General features: G+C 45.1%; 1 protein-coding gene across 1 annotated transcript in view; it reads left to right on the forward strand.

Moving 5' to 3' along the window:
- Window positions 1–13,690, forward strand: part of LOC144799696 (DNA topoisomerase I, mitochondrial-like) — a 1,324,061-nt gene that overhangs the window by 152,184 nt on the left and 1,158,187 nt on the right. The window lies entirely within an intron of this gene.

Here is a 13,690-nt window from a genome sequence, read left to right on the forward strand (position 1 = left end):
TGGGATAACCCTGGCTGAAGTATGGTTGAGGTGTCAGGGATTTATATGTGTTTATGGTCATCCATGCATGGTTTCTTTTAGCAAATGACTCTTTATCCTCTAGTAGTGAAAGAGTTTTGACAGTTTTCCAAACCAGTTTTTTGAATGCTTTGTGTCCGAGTTGCATATCCCAGATCTCCGTTAGTTTGGTGGCCCCCAAGGCTGTCTTCAAGTAAGATCTTGCCTGAGATGCGTCCCTGCTTTGAATGTCTTGCCATAACAGCTCATTTAAAGTGTTAGTAGTAGCAGAACGAAGTTTATGGCAGCAAATGATGTAAGCTCCCTGTCTTGCAAGAGCTTGTTTTTGTAGTCCAAATTCCAGCCTGAGTTGGGCGGACGATGTATAGGGCGGGAGCGAAAATATTGTTCGGTAAGCTTTTGTCTGGATTAAATCCAGATTCTTGGCATCTCTCCCACGTAGAGCCTCACTGCCATAGCAGATGGATGGTAGTAGCTTAGCCTGGATGATTTTCAGATAAGGAGTCAAAATTGGTCCTATTAGTTGGTTAGCTATGCTTTTTAATGTGGCGGCAATACAAGATGCTCTCCTTTTCGCTTCCAGCTTTTGCTGTGAGAATGAACCGTCTTGGTCGAAGATGACTCCCAGATATTTATAGTCCGAGGCTGGCTCAATTTTTTGGCCGCCCAGAGTCCATATCTTCTGCGGTTTTTTGTGTATGTTTATTGACATAGTGCGAGTTTTGCTCAAGTTTATTTTTAGTTTGTTTTCCATGGCATAACTATGCATTTGAATTAATAGTTGCTTGAGGCCGATGTAGGTATGGCTCAGTAGCACGACATCGTCTGCGTACAGAAGGTTGCTCAGAGATTTCCCTCCCAGCCTCGGGGAATGGGAATTGCAAGTGTTTAATATGCCTGGTAGATCCGCCATATACAAATTAAACAATATTGGGGCGAGCACACAACCTTGCTTAAGGCCTTTGGTGGTGCGGACTTTAGATGATAGATGTGTGCCGCCTCCTAGCTTCACCTGCACCCAGGTGTCAGAATGGAGAAGCTTCAGCATGCTTAGCGTGGAATGCGGTATTCCCCATTGTGCCAGTTTCCACCAGAGTCTATCTCTATCAATGTTATCAAATGCCGCACTGAAATCAATGTAGCATATGTGCAGCGGCAATTTCCGTGTTTTAGCTGCGTCGATCATTAGTGAGATGGCCAGAATATTGGTGGTAGTTCCAGTGTTTTTCCGGAAGCCAGTCTGGTTTAAAGGTATAATCTCAGAGTCCGCCCATGAGACAATCTCCTCCAGGATTGTACCCGCAAAGTATTTTGCCTCGTTATCAAGAAGGGCTACTAGACGGTAGTTGTTTGGATCCGTTTTATCGCCTTTTTTGTATATGGGGACGATCGTCGACCCTCTCCAGGATTCTGGGATTTTATTTAGAAGTCTGACTTCCCAGAATAGCGGTTGCATGATAGTGGCCCATTCTGTGCTCTTTTCCTTGAATAAAGCTGGCGGTATGCCATTGGGACCTGGAGCGCCTTCTTTCCTGCCCTTGCGAATTTGTTTTGATATTAATGATATTTGCTGAGAGGCTGATGCGACCATGATACTTTCCGGTAGGCCTTGCTCCTTCTTAATCTGACACTCCGACGGGGGCGTTATGCAGTGGGGCTCTTTTTTGTTGGATTCTTGAGCTCCTGGCTGTTCCAGGTGATTGTTGAAATGGCTGGAAAGGTGGTTGATCCATGTCTGTTCCAGGATGTGTGAGCCTGGTTCTTTATATTCTGGACGCAGAATCCTATTCACCGCTTGCAAAAAGCGTGCGCTATTACTGCTTTTGGTGTCAAATAGCAGTTTTGCCCATGTTTCATTTTCAGCCTCTTGATTTATGTTCCATTTTGTGCGTTTGAGTTCCGCTCTTTGTTTCCTCAGCTCTATCCGAAGGTATGAATTCTCAGCTGATGATCTTAGCTTCCGTAGAGTTGAGTTAATTTGTTTTTTATGTGACCTTAGTTGTGCTCTCTGACCTCTTTTTAAGTTGGATATGGTGCCCTTATTAGGAAGATTGCTTTTTTGGATGGGCTTGGTTGCCAGATCTCGTAGCAGAGACTCAAAGATTGCTTTTTTGGATGGGCTTGGTTGCCAGATCTCGTAGCAGAGACTCAGTGTATAGCTCCCAGTGTTGGATGTGCCCAACCTCGTTGGATTGTAGTGTGTTATGTAATGTAAGGGCAGTTTCTGCCAGAGATGTTAGATTGGTTGGCGTGCATTTAAGTCTTTTTTGATTGATGGAATAAATAGCCCCTATCATTTTGTTTGGCTTAAATGCAGTGGGCATTTTTGCCGTTAAAGAGCATTCCTGGGGGCGGTGATCACTTTTGCCCTTGTCCCCCATTCTGAATCCCAGGATGTGGGGAAATAGGGCCAAGCTAGCAAATGTATAATCCAGGATGGAGCTCGCTGTTTGTGAGTAGAATGTTTCTACAGGCGAAGAGTCGGTGGAGAATCTTCCGTTTAGTGCCCGAAGATTATGATGTTCTAGGTCTTTGAGTAGAGCATTGTTTAAATGCCTTTTCCAGCATAGCGGAGGGCTTTGTAAACGTATGGTGTAAATTTTGTTTAAAGCCCGAGCCTCTTCTTCTGATGATGAACCAAGCAAGTTTTGATTGAAATCCCCAGTCAAGAGGAGGAGTGTTTTTTCCATTTGAGAGACATACTCCGCTAGTTGTTTTGAAATTGAGTTAGTCATTGACTCTATGTTTGGGGTGAACATATGCGTTAACCAGGCAGATCTCTTCTTCTCTGTTGCCAAGCTGTAATTTTATCTTTACTGATAAAGTTGTCGATGTGGAAGATTTCATAAGAGCTGCCGATGAGATTGTTGTTAGATATGTATGTAGCCAAGCCTCCTGACTGGTGACCAAATCTGTTGACTCTAGTTGCTGCAGATGAAAAGCAAGTGAAGCCCATGATGTGTTGTGGAGATGTTAACCACGTTTCTTGCAACATAACTATGTCAAATCGAGAAATATACTTTTGGAAATCCATGTCATCCATTTTTGACGAGAGGCCCTTTATGTTCCACGAGCAGATGCCTATTAGTGGCACACTGCCCTTTGTATCGTCTGTTGTCTGTTGGTGGCATCAGGTCTCCTCGGGGCGTAAGAAGATTGTTCGAGACAGTAGTTCTCTTGTCAGTGCTTGGTTTTGATGAGGGGCTCCCCTCAGTGTAGCTTCTGTCCGTTCCCACGGTCTACATGTATTGTTGTTTGGCTGGCTTCCTCTCGAAAGGTTAGTCGTAGGGAGGGTGTGTGTCTGATTGTCTTTCGGCATTGGCCTTCGCCCTCTTGGTGGGTGAACTTCTGATGCCCTCGATCTATCTTCCGAGCATTGCCACGATATGTTCTTTCTTTTTGTGGGCGAGCTACCCAAGGCACCTCTGAGGACACTAAGAGTGTTTACCTGTATTGCCGCTGGTTCTGGGCTTGACCTCCTCTGTAGTGGTGCGGGATAAGCTGGTTTTGGTACGGGAACTAGCTTGATGCCCCAGGACTTAAATTGCTCTGCTTCTGCTGCAATTAAATCTGCAATGATGCTGGAGGACCAAGTGGTTTTGGTTGCTTCCGGGTTATTTGGGTTTATGGCAGGCAGGAATTCAACAGTGATTAGGTTGTTCGAACTTATTCCTTCCAAGCTGGGAATGTGTTCCATTAATTTGAGAATGTTACCGCGATTTAGCGTATCGTGCTGCCCTTGCGACGTATACTCCAAAACGAAGACAAGCATCTCCGTTGCTTGGTTGATGCTTCTTTCCTCCAGATGTTTATTTGTTGTGTAGAGTGCTAGAGCTGACAAGCCCTGAGCTGAGGGAGCTTCGTAAGTTGCCGGGGTTGTGTCTTCGCCATGCCGGTTGACTGTGTGTGTTGTTGCCTTAAGAGGGAGCGTTTGCTTTGGTGATATGTGTGTTTCAAAAGACCACTTTGTTTGTGGATGTTCCAGTTGCCTTGGGTCCAAATAGGTAGTCTTAGCTAGTGTGTCTTTAAGGTGGTCTGCGTGAGTTTGGCTTAACGTTTGGCCGGTCTCGCTATTCCTGTGCCCAACCTCGGAGTTTAACATGAGTGGGCAGTTAATTACTGATGTTAGTGGCGTATCTTGAGTGGTGATTGCCTCAATTGGTTCCTTTTCCCTTTGAAGCGGAGGATCCATATTATGTGATGTTTGAGCTCCCAAGTGTCCATCGAAGGCCCTCTTTGTCGTGTTCTTGTCACAGTTTGGCTGTGTGAGTTGTTTAGTCTTTACTGCCATGTCTCTGTATGTGACTGTTTGTTCTGATTGGGCACTTGCTGGTAGTCCTTGGAGTCCTTGCTCTTCTTGATTCGGCAGGTTGCAAATTGTATTGTGCTGCTGCTGTATTGAGCTGGGGGATGAGCGATCTTTGCCGTCTGTGGAGTGGGCATTAGTGTTGTTGGGATGAGATTTATCCTTCGAGCCAAAGAAAATTGGGAAGTATTTGGAAGTCGATGTTTCAGTATCAATTTTTTGCTTCCGCCCTTTCCTTTTTTGTTGACGCCGTTGCTTGGTGTTGGGTTTCTTTAGAAGATCCTGTCCCGTCTGGCTTGTTTCTTCGTGTACGGGAATGTGATCGACAATTGGCTCTCCTTTGTTTCCAGCTAACTCCTCCTTCCTTTGCGCTCCATCGGCATATATAGTGGGGGCCTTTTCTGCAGTTGTGTTTCCTCTATGTAAGTTCCTTAGGTCTCCTATTAGGTCAGTTAACATGGTTGGCAGTGTGGCAACTTTGTCCAGTGCCTGACTGCAGTTACAACTTGGGTAGATGTTTGTTTGTGCTCTTACTATTAAGTTGTTTAAGTTTCCTAGTTTGTCATCGATGCCAGCTGTAAAAACAGCCAGTGTATTAAGAAGAGTAAGTTGGAGCTCCATTTTTTCAGATTGATACTGTAATGCATCTACTGCTAGCTGAATGGTATTTAGCAGTGAGTTCCACGTTCCGGTGTTTTGTTCTTTCCCCCGCCCGTTCTCCTTGGAGGTGTTGGAGTGCAAGTTTGTATTTTTGACTGCCAAAGCTGGATCAAGGGCGTGGGGATCTTTGTGGTCTGGTGTGTAGGTTGCTAACATGTCTTCCCATTCTTGTGTGTTGAGATAGGACATTGTAGCTTTACCTTCTGCTTTGTGGCAGAGGTCATGTGTAAGCATGGGCGGATCTAGCGGATCTCGCGTACGCGAAATTGCGGATTTACGGATTCGCAATCCGCGAAGATCCGCGAACTCTAGCGGATTTGCGGATTTTTCCGTTTTTTGTGTTGGCGCGTGTTCGCGCCGATTTTGGGACAAGTTCGCAATTGCGAACTTACTTTTCGGCTTGCAACGGCCGCGACTATTTTGTTTCTACGTCTGGTTTATCATCACAGGTTCACAGCACCCGCTGTTTCACCACTGCCACCCTCTGGGACACCCATGCCACCCTCTAGTACATCCTCACTGGCACCTATTAGGTTTATTTATCACTGTAGATTATGGTGGTTGAAAAAAGCAAGCACACCTGCCCTTCTTCAACTGCCATCAATTAATTTGTGTTTCATTAATGTGTCAGTAATTTTGAAAGTTCCAGTCTGGCTGGCACCTGCTTCCTTCCTTATCTGTAATTTGCTTTTTGTTGCAGTTTTTTTTTATTTTTTACAGGACCTTTATGGTGCTATTCTATGAGCCTGCTGTTTGGGTCATAGCAGGGTCATAGAATTGTTGCAAACTCTGGAGGGGCCCATCAGGAAGCACTACCTTGAATGTTACTAATGTTAAGTTTGAACTTTTGCACCTGCTCATTGCTTTCATTTTAGCTAAAATCGTTTTTTTTGCAATTTCGCGCGTTATTTGGGGCGCGAATCCGTGCGAGATCGATTTCGGAAGCCGCGAATACGTGCGAATACAAAATTGTTTTTGTTGCGACGTGTATGTTCGCGTGATCTTGCGCGTGTTCGCGAGGCGCTTCTAGCTATTCGTTTGCCAAGTTACCCTATCGGTCGTACACGGGCGCGGCCATCTTGTTGGCGTGACGTAATTCCGTTTCCGCCCGCTATGTGTAATCTCGCAAAGTGTGCTGCTCGCTAGTACAATTTCGCGCGTACTCGCAAGGAAAATCTCGCGCGAACTTACCCACGCGGTCGTGAACGGGCGCGGCCATCTTGTTTCTCATTCATTGCTATGGTTCTGGGCATGCTTTCTGTATCCTCTCTCAATCTCTGCCATCCTTTGCTTGTTTGAAGTTTTTTTGATCTAATTTTACTTATTATCTAACCCTCTATTTTTCTAGCTCTATATTTTTGTGTTTTCTGCAGCTTTTATTTACTTTTAAACTACTTTTTTAAACTCTTTTCTTTTCTTCTTCACTATTCTATTTCTTCTTTATCATTTAAGTTTATTTCTGCCCAGACCATGCGGGCGTTTAAGGGGGGAGCAAGTGGTCCCGAGGGAGATCTTCAGCGCGGAGGAAGTGGCGGCACTGATCTTCCACGTCCAGCGCCGCCTCCCCAAGACGATCCTGGGAGGCGGCAAGATCGCGACCGGCTATGGCATCCTTGAGCGCCGCCAGCTATGGGAGAAGGTGTGCCGGGCCATGTACAAGATCTCTGGGGTCCGGCGCACATATAACCAGGCCACCCACCGCTGGACCGATGTCATGGACCGGGAGCGGGACTTGCTGGACGCGCTCGGCGTAGAGGTCCCCGGGCTTGGTGAGTAGTAGTAGTAGTACATTTACTACTCTGTTTTATCCTGCTCTGTTATTTGCAAATCTTTGTTCTTTACCAAGAGCAATAATGCTGCCGATTACATTGAGGTAAATTATATTTCAAAATCTTCTATGCATTTCATTTTCAGGTGCACTGCTCTCCTTCTCAGTAGCCTTGCTTGCTACTATGCTTCTTTGTTTTGTATGTTGTGTTCAGAAGCATTTCATTGGCCTGAGAAATTATGTATGAGTGTACTGTAAAGAAAAGAACTGCGTAATGCTAGACAGTAAGGGTCATATTTTCAATTACCGGCGCATCCCTGCAAAGTAGCAGGGATGCGGCAGTAATTGTGTGCCATGCCACCACCACCCATTGGCCCAAAACGTCACAGAAGCCTTACGCATCTGTGCCGTAAAGGCAGCGCATTGCTGGAGTTGCGTGCCAACGATGGCGCAGCTCCAGCAATGCTCTGGGGTACCCTATCTCCCCAATGCTGCATCAAGCCGTACGTCGGCTTCAAGCGCGCAGGGTTTGAGTCATGCATCATTGTCCTAAAAATGACTGATTGACATCTTGTAGATTTCCCTCAGCCACTTTTAGGAATCGTTCCTGCGCAGGTACGCCCTCCCTTGCGCCGGAACGCCCCCTGATGGCGCAGGGCTTTACAACGTGATGCATCGCCCATATGCCCATATGTGTTTTTTTTTTTAATATATACGCCGCACCAACACCATGGCGAGTCTTTTGTTCTGCCGCTGCGTCAGAAAAGGCACGCAACAATGGAGGAAAATCAGCCGCAATTTCCGCAAGGGACTTATAAATCAGCCCCAACAGACTGAAGTCCAGTCCTTCCTTTAGACAGTCACATGGCTATCAGAAGAAATAGTGGCGGTGGTGGCGGGTGGATTGATAGTTTGAGTATTCACTGATCTGCTAGCAGGATGGACTTTGTCTGTCACCTGTTGCGCACTGCTGCCTGCAGTGCCAGGCCTAGGCAAACCTCTTTAGTAGTCTGTTTATTGAGTTACATAGGAACTTTCTAAGTCAACGTTCCGCAAATCAGGCAATACGAATAACGTAGTATACCACATGAGATAGATCCCGTGGAATAGTTGTCTATCTATTTGCTATTTTTCCAAAATATGTTGTTATTGTTCTTTTGAAATGTTTGATTTGGTTGAAAAATCTCATCCATGTTTTCTGGTTTTTCTTTCTTTCATGTTGTACATCAGCTCCCCCAAGGGCAAGAGGACACAGGAGGAGGGTGCTGAGGATGCAGGCCAGGATCGGGCAGGCGAGGGCTCCTTTGCTGGCCCCAGTAAGTTTACATTTTAATAAACAGTACCTATTTTTTCCTAGCGTTCCTCATTCGATTTTTTCTAAATCGTCTTTGATCTTCTTGTAGACTGGATATAAATTCTTATCCTGCCTCGAATATGACTCCCTGTGGTATTACTAGACTATTCTTATTAGTCTGTCTGTGTAGCTAACTAAGATTGGACATTTGGCAATTCCATTGGACTCCCATTATATTCAGCAATACCTCTATGCACTGTCTCCTTACTGACTAGATAGTGTGGCAGAGTCATTCAGCTCCCGAAGTCACCGATTATAGATCCCCAATGATCTCTAGATTATCGTACGCAGGACAAGAGAGTAGTACGGAGTCACAGCACAGTCAAGAAGTGTCAGAGGCACTCATGCTTGCAAAAATTCCAAAACCTTTAGCTCATCCACTCTAGTCTAGAGGAACAAAAACCACAGAGTCTATTTAAGTGTAAAAGCTTTATTAAAAGTAAACACATTTATTAAAATCTACTTTGTCATAAAACTATTTAACTGTAAACGGAAAAGTGGTTAGTGCTGACGATTAATTGGACACATTTCTTGTGGTCGAGCCGAACTCTCACCTAGTTTGAACTTGATCCTGGTCGTGTTCTTAGGACTCAGGAGTCAAGCTTCTGTCTGTTAGGAGAAAAAGTGGTGCGTGTTAAAAATCAAAAGCAAGCATTCATCAGTTGTGCATAAAAGTGCAGCAAGACAACAGCCTTCCCTGGAAAATGGGACATTTTTACTATGGAGTAGACAGTCACAAATTATTACATTGTATTCTGTTTTTTTAACATTTCTCCTAGACCAAATATTATATAGTAGTGAGTGGTGTATTCTAACATTCTTAAATGTACTTTGTAGGTGTAACATCTGGTGACTGGGCCAGCGCGGAGGTGGCTGTGTTGGACTTGGACTCGGAGGCCTCTGGGGAGGAGGCGGCGTTAGAAGAGCTGGTGGCCGTTCCTGTGGGGGATCAAACGGTGGTGGCGGAAACAGGTAAGCTATATATTCCTTACTTATTGAGATTGAAGACTGCATAGTGTGCTTTCTGCACGGGTGTATTACAATTACAAATCAACCAGGTAGTAGCCTCCTCGAAATGTACTTCGACTTAGCTGTGAAGTTTTTGGTGAGAAGAATCCCAATAAGTTCTTAGACGAACGTGATGGATGGGATGAACGAAAAGCGAAAGAAGGGTGTAAGTAAGTGGGACGCGAACTTGTATGATGGCTGGCAAAGAAGAACGATATGTGTTTGCTTGGACCCAGAGGTGGCTGGGAAGGAAAGAATATGGTATGGTGCATGGCTGGGTCAATGATGAAGCAAGGATGGGTGGAAGGACAGCAGCCTGGGTGGGTGAAACAGAAACTGTATGTGTGCGTATACTTTGACTGAATGGATGCCTGGAGCATGGTATTCTCTGACTCTTACATAGTACATGTGTATCTAGAGAGAGTAGATGGTCGCCAGGTGAAGTAAGTGTTACCTTGAAGAGCATGTACCACCGCACCCGCACGTCCGTCCCAGTGCAGGGAAGGCAAGGAAAAGAAATTGTAAATGTGTCCAATACTACCATGAATAGTAGCAGTACTTTGTATTGCGTTTGCATTCACAGCATATATCTGGTTATTACGGTGGACACTCCGTACCTCTCTTAATAACTTTAGTTTACTTGTAGTACGTCATTCATGTGTGGGTGTATCACTGTTCACTCAATATTAAGCAAAGCACCTAAAGTCATCTCATCTGTCATTAAATACGTCCCATGTGAAGTGATAGATAATCAAATTAGTTAGCTTCTTCAGTTTCCTTTTCTAGTACTCATTTGCACTGTAGGGTGAAAGGTAAATTAATTAAGCAGTAGCCCTTGTAACAGAGTATTCTCAGTGCCACCCGTAATAGAAAAGTAATAGCTTCACCACCTGCATGTACTGGACCGGTACAGTAACGCAAGTCTGTCTCCATCATCATGGTGTGCAACTTTTTTTCTCGGGTGCAACTTCACTGTGCTGTGTCCATGTCATTCTGCCGGCTTGCATAAGATAACGTACCCATTTCCCTAAACAAGAGAGAAGAAGAAGAATAAGACTGGTGTACTGTCATAGTCGACTGTAATGGAAGTCCATAGTGGTCGTAGAATTAGTTCATTAAACTACCACTACTGTTAGAGCAAGGATGCAGAAGTGGGAGGTTACATAGATACTGTCCTCAATCGTTATGTACTGTGCTTTCAATTTGCTACTTGTACTCTGTGACCCAACTTTCGGCTCAATCACTTTGTGTTATTAATAAGGAGCATTGGTTACAGACTATGTCTTTCTTTCTTCATATAGTTGCTCCTTCCAAATCAACAACAAGGAGGGAGCAGGCTAGATTGGCCCGGCAACGGAGGCTGGAGGCCACAGTCGCCGAGTATCGGCGGCTGGTGGCCCTGGAGGAGGAGGAGGACATGCAGTCGAGCGGGGCAACATCTTCGACTGTGACCACTGCATCCTCCTCCGTGACTAAGCCAGCGGGACCGAGCCGGGCTAAGAAAGCCGACCGCCAAGCAACCGAAATACCAGCTGCCCCCCACAGGAGCTGCAAGGAACGCCAACGCCGCCTACGAGTCCGCATGTCCAACCTGGAGCAGGAGGTCCTGAGGTATAAGACCTTGGTTAAGGGCCTCCGCTCCGAGCTTGCCACCCTCCGCAAGGAGTATGATGCCCATGCCGCATCATGCACCAGCACCAGCACCCTCCAGTAGTGGAGTGTCCCTTGCCCTTTTTTTATAGACTTTTGGGGGGTGGGATTTGGGAGTTGGGATCGTTTTGGGACGTTTCAGAGACAATCGTTGGGGTTAGGGTGGGTGAGGGAGATTATTTTGTTAGGGATAAATAAATATATTTTTCAACTTTATCTGACCATACCTGTTTTTTACTGCTTTTCAGTCTGGTGGGTGGGGGGCGGGGGTGTAACAGTAACTTTGTTTTCCTGAACAGTCGTAGGACTTTAGTAGTACAACCGTCAATCTCTTGTCTACTCCGAAATAATACTCCATTATACTACCTCCCACCAAACGCTTATCTTACCTGTAATTTGTGTTAGAAATTAGGGCTAGGCCCAGGGCTGGCTCCAGGTGAAATGGGGATTAACGTTGTCATTCCTGGGCGGGTGACATTTCCTCATTGCGGTGTTACTAGTGGTGTGACACAGTGGCAGTTGCATGCCTATGGAAAAAAAGAAAACGAAACCTTGTTTGTACTCCTTACTGTAGCATTACAACGGTTACGGTACGATCGAGAAAATAGCAGGTGACAGTACACTAGAACAGTGCCATAATGTAGCCTAACAAATGGTAAAGTATTGCAAGTATAACTAGTACTTGCGTTGAATTTATTTGACATTGGCTACTACTACTAGAAGATATAGTACTGAAGCTGAGTAAGTCTAGAAGATATCCTCGTATTCCTTCACCAGCCTGTTGCTGCTATCACCTTATCCTCCCCAGCAAGTGTGTGGAATTATTGATGTCATTTTAGTCAGACATCAAGCAAAACAACACAGCCCGGGGGAAGAGGGTTAGGGTTTGTAAAATGGATGGGAATGGGGGTTTCTTTTTGGGTAGGTTTTGTTGAGAGAAGAAAAAAAAAGCAGAGCATGGACAAACAATAATTGAAGATACAGAGTTTACAGACAATCTTTGGTTACAAACTAAAGGTAAGCACATGCAGTCACACTCATAGAATAAAAGACAACAATGGATACTGTATCTGTATTGCGTATGTTGTTGGAGTTGTCCTGTTGAAATTGGTAAGTAAGTTGCATGCAGCAAACAATTCCTCTTATTGGCGGCACTCCTCCATTCCAGCTGACGCTTCGTCCATCAATGTGGTGGTGACCACTGACAGAAGAGACACCCTGTCCACTGCCTGCCTGGCGGATGTTGACTGAAACCCGGCCTGTAATTATTGAACGGAAAACAGGAAGTGCTATTACAATACCACTGATAAATAAATAAAAGGTATGTACGCTGTGTGGTTCAAAAAGTGACACTTTGATTTCCCTAATAGACAGTACAATATTTTTGAAATTGCGTGCTCTGTCTGAGTCACCTTTTTAAGGATCAATAAGTATGGCCAAAATATTATAGCGGATCTTTCCCCTCAAGGTGGGTGTACTACTGTGTTTTAGAACAAAATTTGACCTTCCCAGCAATGCTCCCACCAAGACCCTTACTAAAGCCAGTCGCAAAAATGTAGAAGAACCCAATCATATCTCCAAAAACGATGCCTAGCAGAAAAATGGTTACAAAACGTACTTTGAAAGTAACAGTAGACCCAAATACAGACCGTGGATTGTATTCAAACCACTTGCCTGCAAGCAAAAGTATCCATAGCCAGCATCGCTCCAACAGTGCTCTACAACAACAGAACCGCGTTGCAATAGAACCCCCCTAAACACATGCAATCCTGCTGCTAGGGCTAACCCTAACGAACCCTAACTTACAAAAAGTGCCAAAACTGGTGTTTCCTTATGGATTTTGTCCAACAAACTTCTAGCCGGTATTAGACCTTCCCAGGAATGCCCCAGGCAAGACCCGCCAACCCACACGCAAAAAAACACGCGACAACACCCCCAAACAGCGAAAAAGCTAAATCTCATACTTACAATATCTCTCGGCCTTCGGTCCAAAGTAACGCGCTGTGCAGCTAGGTCATCATCAATCATCATAACTCCTGTTTTCCACCACGGATTTCCTGAAAAGCAAATGCAATCAAGATTAGACTGTCGCAGCAGTGCTTCGACAGAGACCCCGGCCGCAACCCACCCACGAACAGCAGGAAGCCCCCCAAAACGCTACATTGAGCAAGATGTCTGAAGAAATGGCAAAAAAAAGGCTTTTCCTTAAGGATTTTGTCCAAAACACTTCTATCCGGCATTAGACCTTCCCAGGAATGCCCCAGCCAAGACCCGCCAACCCACCCACAAAAAAACACGCGACAACACCCCCAAACAGCGAAAAAGCTAAATCTCATACTTACAATATCTCTCGGCCTTCGGTCCAAAGTAACGCGCTGTGCAGCTAGGTCATCATCAATCATCATAACTCCTGTTTTCCACCACGGATTTCCTGAAAAGCAAATGCAATCAAGATTAGACTGTCGCAGCAGTGCTTCGACAGACACCAAAAATTACACACAAACCCCCGGAACCCCGCCAAAGAGCACCTCAAAGGCAAGCAAGTCAGCAAAAACGGCAAGAAATTTCCACCTCATATTTGGTCCAAAACACTTTTGTCCATTATTAGAGCTTCACAGCAATGGGCCCAAAACCGTCAACTCACCCGCAAAGAAGTACAACACCCCCACAAGTGCTGAGTCTTTCTTCATTGTGCGTAATCCAGCACTCTGCTTGGAGGGAAATCGCAGTCTGGAGGAGGAGGATAGAGGAGCATGTTCTTCAGAACTTGTGAACCTGAGGAATGTAGACTGCGGCACCTTCAAATCAATAAGCAAACAAGTGAAGACAGTTCTGATGATGGTCTTGTTTTTGGGATTAGGTGATTAAAGTTTGAATTAAATTAACTGTGCAAAACAAAGAAAAAGAGACACAAAGCACACAGGAA

This window comes from Lissotriton helveticus, chromosome 12 (genome assembly GCF_964261635.1).
Source record: "Lissotriton helveticus chromosome 12, aLisHel1.1, whole genome shotgun sequence".
Taxonomy (NCBI): domain Eukaryota; kingdom Metazoa; phylum Chordata; class Amphibia; order Caudata; family Salamandridae; genus Lissotriton; species Lissotriton helveticus.